The sequence below is a fragment of the Scyliorhinus torazame genome, unplaced genomic scaffold (assembly GCF_047496885.1).
Source record: "Scyliorhinus torazame isolate Kashiwa2021f unplaced genomic scaffold, sScyTor2.1 scaffold_721, whole genome shotgun sequence".
In the NCBI taxonomy this organism is placed as follows: domain Eukaryota; kingdom Metazoa; phylum Chordata; class Chondrichthyes; order Carcharhiniformes; family Scyliorhinidae; genus Scyliorhinus; species Scyliorhinus torazame.
The window spans coordinates 37,826-50,509 of NW_027308448.1; the positions used below are offsets into that span (position 1 = coordinate 37,826).

Genomic DNA, 12,684 nt, shown 5'->3' on the forward strand with positions numbered 1-12,684 from the left:
GGGCTAATCTGATTGTGGTCTCAACTCCACTTTCCTTCCTCCACCCTTTCACTCCCTTGTCAATCAAGAATCGATCAAATTCAGCCTTAAAGCAGATTCAATGGCCCTGCCTCCACCACTCACTGGGGAAGAAAGATTAACAGACCCACAGCCATCAGGGGAAAAACAATCCTGATCGATATTTTAAATGGGAGACCCCTTATTTGTAAATGGTATCCCCTCGTTCTAGCCTCTGCCACAAGGGGAAACATCCTCTCAGCATTCTCTCTATCAATTCCACTCAGCGTCTCTTAACATCATCTCTCATTCTTCTAAATTGCAATGGATACAGGGCCAACCTGTCAAACCTTTCCTCAGAGGATAACCCCCTCAATCCAGGAATCTGGAGAGTCAACCTTCTCTCTACTGCTTCTAATGCACTTATCTCATTTCTGAAATAAGGAGACCCATACTGTACACAGTGCTTGAAATATGGTTTCACTAAAGACCTTGTACAACTGCAGCAAAACATCCCTATTTTATATTCCATTTCCTTTGCAATAAACAATAATATTCCATTGACCTTCCTAATCACTTGCTGTACATGCAGACTAACTTGGGATCAGGCACCCCCGATCCCTCTGTACCTCAGAGTTTTGCAATCTCTCCATTTAAATAATATTGTTTTATTTTATACTTTCTGACAAAGTGGACAATTCATATTTTCCAAAGTTATACTCCAACTGTCAGTTTTTTTACCCACTCACTTAACCTGTTCGTAGTTCTTTGCAGAGTCCTTAAATCCACTTCACAAATTACTTTCCTACCGGTCTTTGAGGCATCAGAAAATTTAGCCACCAGACAATCAATCCCGTCATCCAGCACATTCATACAGATTGTAAATGGTTGAGAGCCCAGCACTGATCCTGGTGACATTCCACTTGTCACATCATACCCACCCACAAATGACCCATTTATACCTACTTGCTGCTTCCTGTTCGCTAACCAATCCTCTATCCATGCTGATATGTTGCCCCCAAACCACGAGCTCTTATTTTGTGTAATAACCTTTGATGTGGCACCTTGGGAAATACCTTCTGGAAATCCAGATAAAGCACATCTACAGGTTCCCCTTTATTGACATCCCTTGTTACTTCCTCAGAGAACCTTGATAAATTAGTCAGTCACAACTGACTTCCTGAACTCCATTTTCAAACACTGTCAAAGAAAATTCAAATTTCCTCTACCCCTCTGGCTCCTTTGCCAACTACCTTAGAGGGACTCACTTTCTGTTAAAGAGCCTGTCAACCCCTCTCACCCACTTACCCGAAAGTGAACAAATTTAATCAGGAAAAGTCCAACCAATTCAAATATTTTCCTGTTCAAAGTTTATTGATGAAACAGAACGTGGTTAAAAAAAACTAACAGAAAATTACTTGAGGATCAAAGAAAACACAAGTAACAGGATGTTCACAATGTTCTGGTCCCAAATGGTCCTCTTTGGCTCCTCTGTACCGTGTTCCTGTGACTCCTGCTTTGGACACTGGGGCACTGAATCCTGGGGGTCACATCACCGTCAGCCCCGGTGACCCTCGCCCTTGAACCCTGATTGGTTGGAGGTGTAGTTCCCAGTCAGTCCTCCAACACCTTCCGGTCTCTATTAGCGACACCCATGGCAGTTTCCCAACTGGGACACAGGCCCTGTTATTCTCAGCTAAATTCAGCCCTCAGCTCCATCACCTGGCTGTCATTGACACGAGCAATAGAGACAGAAAGGTGCCCGAGGCTCAAATAGGAAATCAAAACTTGTGGATTAGGATCTCCATAAAGGTCAGCAACTTCATATAAAAAATCAAATTCCCAGTCCACAAATTGAAGGACCACACGACGGGACTTCAAGTTTTATGACTTTTAGTACAACAAACAAACTAGAAGCTACTTTAACTCGAAAACCTATACATTAAACTATAAAACAGAACTTTGCCCTTTTGCACAATCTAAAATCACACTCCACAAATATAGTTACTCTGTCCTGGAAGTCAAAACTTAATTGTCTCAGAATCTGTCCAAAGTGATGATTCATTCCCGAGGATTTACTTCAGTTCTTCAACCAAGACACTGAGAAACAAAGGGAGAATAGAATAGAATGTTAATTGGCAAAATACATAAAAATGGACTGTTAAACCTTCTGTGGCTACGTAAAAAGGAAATGTTTGGCTCAGACAAAAGGTTTGTCCGTTACCGATAGAGTCAAGAGAATGTAGAATGTGAAATAGAGATCTCGACAGCCACCTCGTTCAACACTCTGGGATGTAGATCAGCAGCTTTTGGGGATTTATTCACTTTAAAGCGCATTAATTTCTCCAGTACTACATTTTCACCAATACTAATGTCTGCCAGTCCCTTGGTTCTCTGGTGTTTTGGGGACAATTTCTGTATCTTCCTCTGTGAAGACAGACACACATTTCTCTGCCATTTCCTCATTCCCCATTATGAACTCTCCTGACTCTGCCTGGAATGGACCCACATTGGTCTTTGCTAATCTTTTCCTTTTCACATTCCTGTAGAAGCTATTCCAGTCGGTTTTTATGTTTCTCGCCAGTTTGCTCTCATCAGTTTCTTGGTCCTCCTTTGCTGAATTCTAATGGATCTCATGGAATCTTTAACTTTTCTTGGTAACCAAGGTTACATCACTTTTCCTGTTGGATTTTTGTTCCTTAAAGGAATCTATATTTGTTGTATATATGTGAAATAAAAGTCACAAAATCCCAGAGGACCATAGGCTGCTCTCCCCTTTGACAGAGAGAGAGCTGACTGGAGGTGATTTAACCCGAGGGTCAGCACACCTCAGGCGAGGGGCCTGGTTGAGAAGGCGGGGCCTTCATGAATAAACCCAGCCAGTACAGGGGTTGAATCCTCACTGTAAGCCTTGCTCTGCATCACAAACCAGTCGTGCAGCCAACTGAGCTAACCGACCCCCTGATAAATATGTAATAATTCCTTAAATATTAGGCATTCCCTGTACCAATCAGTTTCCCAGTCCACCTCTGACAACTTGCCCCTCATACCGTGTTGTTTTCCTCTGTGAGGAACACCCAGATAAATTAAACAAAAGAACCTTGTAACCACCAGGGCCCATCTCCACGGTAACGTGGCATGCTCTAGGGGGTCTGAAATAGAAATGGAAACTAAATATCTTCACACTTCCAAACACCCTTTCACTCTGTGATCCTTGTACAATTCGAAGCCAGGTATTAGCAACAAGGCTCAAAGAGTATCAGCCCATTGGAGGCAAAGTTGTGAGATCGGCCTGTCCAGCAGAAAGAAACCCTCTGACCATCCCCACTGACCACCTGTCAGAATGAACAAAATGCAGTCCTGGATGTTGGGCAGAAACAATAACAGCAGAATCCAACCCCTGTAATCGATTGTGAAATTGTTGGTGTCACAGCAGGTGTGGTGAAACATGCAATCCCGTCTCACAGTGAGAGGTGGACGGCCTCTCCCCAGTGTGAACTCGCTGGTGTGTCCGCAGGTTGGATAATTGAGTAAATCCCTTCCCACACCGAGAGCAGGTGAATGGCTTCTCCCCAGTGTGAACGCGCTGGTGTGTCTGTAGTTTGGATACTCGAGTAAATCCTTTCCCACACTGAGAGCAGGTGAATGGCTTCTCCCCAGTGTGAATTCGCTGGTGTCTACGCAGGTTGGATGAATCACTGAATCCCTTTCCACACTGAGAGCAGGTGAATGGCCTCTCCCCAGTGTGAACTCGCTGGTGTGTCTGTAGTTTGGATACTCAAGTAAATCCTTTCCCACACTGAGAGCAGGTGAATGGCCTTTCCCCAGTGTGAACTCGCTGGTGTGTCCGCAGGTTCGATGAATCACTGAATTCCTTCCCACACTGAGAGCAGGTGAATGGCCTCTCCCCGGTGTGAACTCGCTGGTGTGTCTGCAGGTTGGATACCTCAGTAAATCCCTTCCCACACTGAGAGCAGGTGAATGGCCTCTCCCCAGTGTGAACTCGCTGGTGTGACTGCAGGGTGGATAATTGAGTAAATCCCTTCCCACACTGAGGGCAGGTGAACGGTCTCTCCCCAGTGTGAACTCGCTGGTGTGTCTGCAGGTTGGATAATTGAGTAAATCCTTTCCCACACTGAGAGCAGGTGAACGGTCTCTCCCCAGTGTGAACTCGCTGGTGTTTCCGCAGGTCGGATAACTGAGTGAATCCTTTCCCACACTGAGAGCAGGTGAACGGCCTCTCTCCAGTGTGACTACGTTGATGAGTTTCCATCTTTGACGGGGCTTTAAATCCCTTCCCACAGTACCCACATTTCCACGGTTTCTCCATGTTTTGGGTCTCTTCGTGTCTCTCTAGGCGGGACAATCAGTTGAAGCCTTGTCCAGAGACACAACACGTGTACGGTCTCTCCCCACTCTGAATGTTCTTATGTTTCTCAGGCTGCGTAACTGGTTGAAGCTTTTTCCACAGTCAGTTCACTGGAACACTCTCACTCGGGTGTGTGTTGTGTGGGTCTCGGTGCTTTTCCAGTCACATTGATGTTTAAAATCTTTAGCTGACAGTTCGGGCAAACATTTCACCTTCTAGATTCAAAGGCCGATGATATTCAGGTTAAAAGGAATCGAGTGACTGTCAGATCGAGACATAACATTTGAGATTTCTGTCTGTAATTCCTCCTCGTCTAATATCCTGTAAAAACAATTTACAAAATTCTTCAGTGTCAGTACAGGATAGAAACTCAGAACAGACAATTCTATTTTCTATGTCACATTTTTTCCTCTCTCTTATTCCCCCAAAGCTGTAAATCACCATCCCACACACTCTCCCTCCATTCTCACTCTGCTGTATCTAATATTCACCCTCCCTATTCTCCTGAAGGTGCTGATTCAGGCTGATTGATAGATCCAAGCTCACAGCTTCCTGTCCAGGAGATCACAACAAATATGAGCTGCAGTATGCCATTCGGCCCATCGAGCCTGAACCATTCAATGGGATCATTGGCTGATCTACCACAACACCGTTTTCCCACATTATCCCTCATTTCACAGTGGTTAGCACTATTGCTTCACAGAACCAGGTTCCCAGGTTCGATACCCGGCTTGGGTCACTGTGTGTGCGGAGTCTGCACGTTCTCCCCGTGTGTGCGTGGGTTTCCTCCGGGTGCTCCGGTTTCCTCCCACAGTCCAAAGATGTGCAGGTTAGGTGGATTGGCCATGCTAAATTGCCCTTAGTGTCCAAAAAGATTAGGTGGGGTTACTGGGTTACGGGGATCGGGTGGAGGATTGAGTTTAAGTAGGGTGCTCTTTCCAAGGGCGGTGCAGACTCGACGGGCCAAATGGACTCCTTCTGCACTGTAAATCCTCTGGGGTACAGAATTTCAAAGCTTCACCACATCCTCGAGAAAATAAATCCCTCCTCATCTCAGCTTTCTCTTCATTTACCTGCCAGTTCCCCATAACCCTCGGCACGTTCATCGATCAGAAATCTGTCTGTGCCGGGGTGTTGGGCATGTGGTGCGGGAGTAGCTGCTTTTCCGCAGGTTCTGGTGCCACTCACCTATAATCTGATCTTTAAATTAATATTGTTATCATGTCCCTGGAAGACGTCAGGGTTCAGTTTAGTAGGATTCTGCCAAATAAAGTGAAGAAATCTGTTGACAAAACAGCGCAGGTGGATTCAGCGGGGGTGGAGCCACCTTTTCAACATAGCGGCCTGACCCTCGGGAGGTCTCTCGACCCCGCGCTCTCTGGGGCTCTCATGGAAGCGGCGAAAATGATGACTGCCGGCATTATCCGTGTTACTGACCAGAGGTGGAGTGTGCTGACTCAATATCTGTGAGCTCATGAGGACCAGCGGCAAAACACCATGAAGAGGCTCGATGATACTGGCAGCACGGTGGCGCAGTGGATAGCACTGCTGCCTCACGGCGCCGAGGTCCCAGGTTCTATCCCAGCTCTGGGTCACTGTCCGTGTGGAGTTTGCACATTCTCCCCGTGTTTGCGTGGGTTTCGCATCCACAACCCAAAGATGTGCAGGCTAGGTGGATTGGCCACACTAAATTGCCCCTTAATTGGAAAAAATGAATTGGGTACTCAAAATTTATTTTTTTTAAAGAAAAAAAAAGAGACTTGATGAAGCGGAGGAGAGAATCCTGAACGTTCAGCAAGATGCCTCTGTCAAAATGCAATCCTTTGAAGACCAACCAAGTGGCTTTCGGAGGTCCTGGAGGACTTGGAGGACCGAGGGTCGGAGAAAGAACATACGAGTCGTCGGCCTGTCAGAAGATGTGGAGGCTAAGGCTCCCGTTAGGTTATTCGAGGACTGGCTGCCATGTTGGGTGCCATGGTAGCACAGTGGCTAACACTGTTGCTTCACAGCGTCAGGGACCCAGGTTCAATTCCCAGTCTGTCTGTGCAGAGTCTGCACATTCTCCCTGTGACTATGTGGGTTTCCTCCGGGTGCTCCGGTCTCCTCCCAGTGGTTGGAGGACTTCCACAAGTCCCAAAAGACGTGTTTGTGGGAGGAATGGGACATTCAGTGTGCCCGAACAGGCGCCGGAGTGTGGTGACTAGGGGATTTTCACAATAACTTAATTGCAGTGTTAATGTCAGCCTACTTGTGACAATAATAAAGATTATTATGAATGCGCTGAAGGGCCTATTTCCGTGCTGTAAAACTCTCTGACTCTAAAGATAGCGGTGGTAGAGGGAGCGAGGGAATGACATTATAGAGAAACTGCCAAAGCCACAACATTCATAAGAACATAAGAACTAGGAGCAGGAGTAGGCCTTCTGGCACCTCGAGCCTGCACCACCATTCAATGAGATCATGGCTGATCTTTTGTGGACTCAGCTCCACTTTCCGGCCCGAACACCAGAACCCTTAATCCCTTTATTCTTCAAAAAAACTATCTATCTTTATCTTAAAAACATTGAATGAAGGAGCCTCTACTGCTTCACTGGGCAAGGAATTCCATAGATTCACAACCCTTTGGGTGAAGAAGTTCCTCCTAAACTCAGTCCTAAATCTACTTCCCCTTATTTTGAGGCTATACCCCCTAGTTCTGCTTTCACCCGCCAGTGGAAACAACCTGCCCGCATCTATCCTATCTATTCCCTTCATAATCTTATATGTTTCTAGAAGATCCCCCCTCATCCTTCTAACTTCCAACGAGTACAGTCCCAGTCTACTCAACCTCTCCTCGTAATCCAACCCCTTCAGCTCTGGGATTAACCTAGTGAATCTCCTCTGCACACACTCCAGTGCCAGTACGTCCTTTCTCAAGTAAGGAGACCAAAACTGAACACAATACTCTAGGTGTGGCCACACAAACACCTTATACAATTGCAGCAGAACCGCCCTAGTCTTAAACTCCATCCCTCTAGCAATGAAGGACAAAATTCCATTTGCCTTCTTAATCACCTGTTGCACCTGAAAACCAACTTTTTGCGACTCAAGCACTAGCACACCCAGGTCTCTCTGCACAGCAGCATGTTTTAATATTTTATCATTTAAATAATAATCCCTTTTGCTGTTATTCCTACCAAAATGGATAACCTCACATTTGTTAACATTGTATTCCATCTGCCAGACCCTAGCCCATTCACTTAGCCTATCCAAATCCCTCTGCAGACTTCCAGTATCCTCTGCACTTTTTGCTTTACCACTTATCTTAGTGTCGTCTGCAAACTTAGACACATTGCCGTTGGTCCCCAACTCCAAATCATCTATGCAAATTGTGAACAGTTGTGGGCCCAACAATGATCCCTGAGGGACACCAGTAGCTACTGATTGCCAACCAGAGAAACACCCATTAACCCCCACTCTTTGCTTTCTATTAATTAACCAATCCTCTATCCATGCTACTACTTTCCCCTGAATGCCATGCATCTTTATCTTGTGCAACAACCTTTTGTGTGGCACCTTGTCAAAGGCTTTCTGGAAATCCAGATATACCACATCCATTGGCTCCCCGTTATCTACCGCGCTGTTAATGTCCTCAAACAATTCCACTAAATTAGTTAGGCACGACCTGCCCTTTATGAACCCATGCTGCGTCTGCCCAATGGGACAATTTCCATCCAGATGCCTCGCCATTTCTTCCTTGATGATAGATTCCAGCATCTTCCCTACTACCGAAGTTAAGCTCACTGGCCTATAATTACCTGCTTTCTGCCTACCTCCTTTTTTAAGCAGTGGTGTCACATTTGCTAATTTCCAATCCGCCGGGACCACCCCAGAGTCTAGTGAATTTGGTAAATTATCACTAGTGCATTTGCAATTTCCCTAGCCATCTCTTTTAGCACTCTGGGATGCATTCCATCAGGTCCAGGAGACTTGGCTACCTTTAGCCCCATTAGCTTGCCCATCACGACCTCCTTGGTGAAAACAATCCTCTCAAGGTCCACACCTGTCATAGCCTCATTTCCATCAGTCACTGGCATGTTATTTGTGTCTTCCACTGTGAAGACCGACCCAAAAAACCTGTTCAGTTCCTCAGCCATTTCCTCATCTCCCATTATTAAATCTCCCTTCTCATCCTCTAAAGGACCAATATTTATCTTAGCCACTCTTTCACCAGCTGCAGCTTTCACCACCAGCTCTGAGGACACACCTTAGCTCCCTTTCCAATCTGAAAGCAGCCTGAGCTGGATTTACATTCCCCTTAATTGATCATTGCTGGGTGATAATCCTGTACTTCCTCACCTCACACCACTGTGACAGCACCTTCACTACACAGACTGCAGCAACTGACCAAACATCACCTTCCCAGTTATTCCTGAAGGCACCGCCTTCCCAACCTGGCCCCTTGCCTGAGGTGCGGTGATCCTCAGGTCACATCACCGCCGGTCAGCTCTCTCCCGGGACCAGGCCCTGTTTCACAGCCGCCATCTTGGGGAAACAGAGCGCATGCGCTGGCGTCTTGGTGACGCAACAGCTTATTGGGGGGGGGGGGGGGGGGGCGGGGGGTGGGAACAAGGTTTCTGATCCCAGCTGGGTCCCAGTGCCGGTTAACTTGTTTTTAAAAAGTTTCTCCCACGCCTGGGCTGAAGCTGATGTTTGTGGCCTGGGGGTCCCGTGGAGCATGTAGACATTCAGTGTGAGAGGCTGCAGCCTCTGTATAGCTACCTGAAGGGGTTATACAGCGTTTGATTATAATTCGTGCTCCTTTCCACTCCATTATCAGGATGTTTGTGTGATATTTTCTTACCCTCTGGGTGATTTTTCTTTATTTAAAATACATTTCAGCAGCAGGCTTGCTGGTGATTTTTAAACCGAAGATGGTTATTTATTGTCACACAATTTCCCTGGATGTTTGAACATCTCAGTCTCTCGTCTCTTTCACACTCACTGACACATGCACAGAAATTAGGTACAGATCAAGTTGAAGCTGTAATGATGAAAATGGAATGGAGACTGCAGTCTTTATATCTCTGCAGGTCTACTGTCTTCTTGTTGAGCAGGTCCTTTAGTTGGAGTGAAGCGTGTTTAGAAACAAATAATTCTCATGAGTCTCTGAAGCTTCTTGTAGGTGAATAGCCAGGAGGTTGGTTCTCAGGTGGCCTTAGAAGCTGGAATAAGTACAGTACTGTGGCTGCAGTGGGAGACATTCAGCGCTGCTGTTTCAGCTGGTTCCTGGTACTTCAGGTGCTTCTCACACACACATTTGCTTTGTTCAGGGTTTATTATACTGCATCCCTGACTATTAACTGCAGGGTTAAAACTCAGACCCAGAACACCGCGATACAATAGCAGTTTACGATGCTCACTCACGCTTATCTCTGCCCCAATTCGAGCTCATTCTCCTGTGTTCAATATGACACTTGGAGACCAACAGTCCCGAGATTTCATATTCCTCAAATGCTGGTTCATCCTGACACAACGAGACATTTAAGCTTCACAGGTGGCTGCAAAGTTTCCTTACTCAGATCCGTGTTAACTAAATATTGGTCACAGAATCGAATGTTGCCCACAGTTTAATGTCCATAATAACCTGTTAAGTTGCAGCCATCTTGGCAGAGTTTGTGGATCTTACAGTCTATAATATCTAGTATCCTTGTGCTGAGCGTGACATCTTGAATCTACTCTTGGGTCTGATTAAAACAGTGCATTGTCGCTGGGTGGGATCGGAGGCATGGTAGCACAGTGTATAGCACTGCTGCTTCACAGCTCCAGGGTCCCAGGTTCGATTCCCAGCTTGGGTCACTGTCTGTGGAGTCTGCACGTTCTCCCCGTGTCTGCGTGGGTTTTCCTCTGGGTGCTCCGGTTTCCTCCCACATGTCCCGAAACGTGCTGTTAGGTAATATGGACATTCTGAATTCTCCCTCTGTGTACCCAAACAGGCACCGGAATGTAGCGTCTAGGGGTCTTTCACAGTCACTGGCACTGTTTATTTAAAAAATTAAAAATATTTTTTTTATTCTCCTCCTTTTTCACATTTTCTCCCAAACTTACACCCACCAACAATAAACAATAATCAGTAACAAATATGTCAATCCCCATATCAATAACAACGATCCCATCCTCCCACCAAACCCCAAACATTAGCCCGCATGTTCACACAAACAAATGACAAAAAGGAATTAGGAATCACCCATAGTCGCCATTAACACACACACACACACCCTCCCCCCAACCCTCCCACCCACCCGCCCCAACTAATGTTCTATGTTATATGCTTCTTGAAAGTGCATAATGAATAATGCCCATGAATTGTAGAACCCCTTCATCCTTCCCCTCACTTCAAACTTAACCTTCTCAAGAGTCAAGAATTCCAATAGGTCCCCCGTCACGCCAGGGCACAGGGTGGAGTGGTTGATCTCCAACCTATCAGGATCTGCCTTCGGGCGAGCAACAAGGCGAAGGCTACAACATCTGCCTCCGCACGCGTTTCCAACCCTGGGTGGTCTGACACCCCGAATAGGGGCCAGTTTCACGTGCACCACTTTAGAAATTATCCTAAAATCCTCCTTCCAATAATCCTCTAGCTTTGGACAGGACCAAAACATATGAACATGATTAGCAGCCCCCCCCCTCCCCCCGCCCGCCCGCAACGTTCACACACATCTTCTACTCCTTCAAAGAATTGGCTCATCCTCGCCCTCGTGAGGTGTGCTCTGTATACCACCTTCAGCTGTACCAGCCCCAAACTTACGCATGAGGTGGAGGCATTCACTCTCCGGAGCACCTCACACCAGAACCCCTCCTCCATATGCTCGCCCAACTCTTCCTCCCACTTTGCTTTGATCCCTTCCAGTGGTGCCTTCTCCTCTTCCAAAATAGCTCTGTAAACTGCCGACACTACCTCCTTCTCCAGTCCCCCTGTCATCGGCACCTCCTCCAGCAATGTGGAGACCTGCTCCACCGGGAAGCTCTGTATCTCCTTTCTGGCAAAATCCCGAACAAGCATGTATCTAAACATTTCCCCTTGCTCCAGCCCATACTTCGCTTCCAGCTCCTTCAAACTTGCAAACCGACCCCTAAGAAACAAATCTTTTGGTGTCTTAATCCCCTTCGCCACCCATTTCCGAAAATTTCCATCCCACTTCCCTGGCTCAAATCTGTGGTTTCCCTGAATCGGCATTTCCCTTGACCCTGCCCCCAACCCGAAGTGTTGGCAAAACTGCCTCCAAATTCTCAATGAAGCTATTATTACGGGACTCCCTGAGTATTTCCCCGGGGCCATCGGGAGCGGCGCTGATGCTAGTGCTTTCAATCCTGACACACTGCACAAACTGTCCTCCATTCGTCCGTTCTGATCCACTGGGAATCAACCCCACTGACCCAGCTCCGCACCTTCTCCACATTCACCGCCCAGTAGTAATACATCAGGTTCGGAAGACCCAAACCCCCTGCCTGCCTTCCCCTCTGTAGCAGCACCTTTCTAACTCTGGCCACCTTCCCTCCCCATATGAACAAAGTAATCCTTCCCTCAATCTCTTTGAAAAAAGCTTTTGGCAGGAAAATCGGCAGGCATTGAAAAATAAACAGAAATCCCACAAGGGAAAACAACCTCCTAAGAAGCTCTCTGAGAATCTTTCATGTCTCGATTCGGCTGCCTTCATTCCTCTAAACTCCAATAAGTACAACCCAGCCTACTTACCCTCTCCCCATAAGAAAATCCCTCCATACTCGGGATCAACCTCGTGATCCTTCTCTGGACTGCCTTCAAAACCAATTGTCTTCCTTAGATAAGGGCACCAAAACTATTCAAAGTATACCAGGTGCAGTCTAACTAATGCCTTGTATAGTTTTAGCTCGACTTCCCCATGTTTATATTCTATTCCCTTTGAAATAAATGTCAACATTCAATTTGTCTCCATATTACCTGCAGAACTTGCTTTGTGTGGTTTCTGCACGAGGACCCCCAATTCCCCCGTTCCTTTAGCTTTCTACAGTCTTTCTCCATCTAAATAATATTCCGTTATGTTCTTCCTCCTACCAAAGTGTCTAACCTCACATTTTCCTACATTATGTTCCATCTGCCAAGTTTTTACTCAGTAAGTTACGCTGTCTCTGTCCCTCTGTGGATATTCTGTAATCCTCACCACTTGCCTTTCTATTTTTGTATCTGCAGCCATGGCAATAGTACATTCACTTATTAAACACAGTTTTGAAATTCATGTATATCACATCTACTGGTCCCCCTCTCTCTCGCCTTCTCGTTATCACCTCAAAGAATTGCA

At 46.4% G+C, this 12,684-nt stretch overlaps 1 pseudogene; it reads right to left on the reverse strand.

Moving 5' to 3' along the window:
• Positions 1 to 1,350: 1,350 nt before the first annotated feature.
• Positions 1,351 to 8,770, reverse strand: LOC140406620 (uncharacterized; annotated as a pseudogene).
• Positions 8,771 to 12,684: the final 3,914 nt, after the last annotated feature.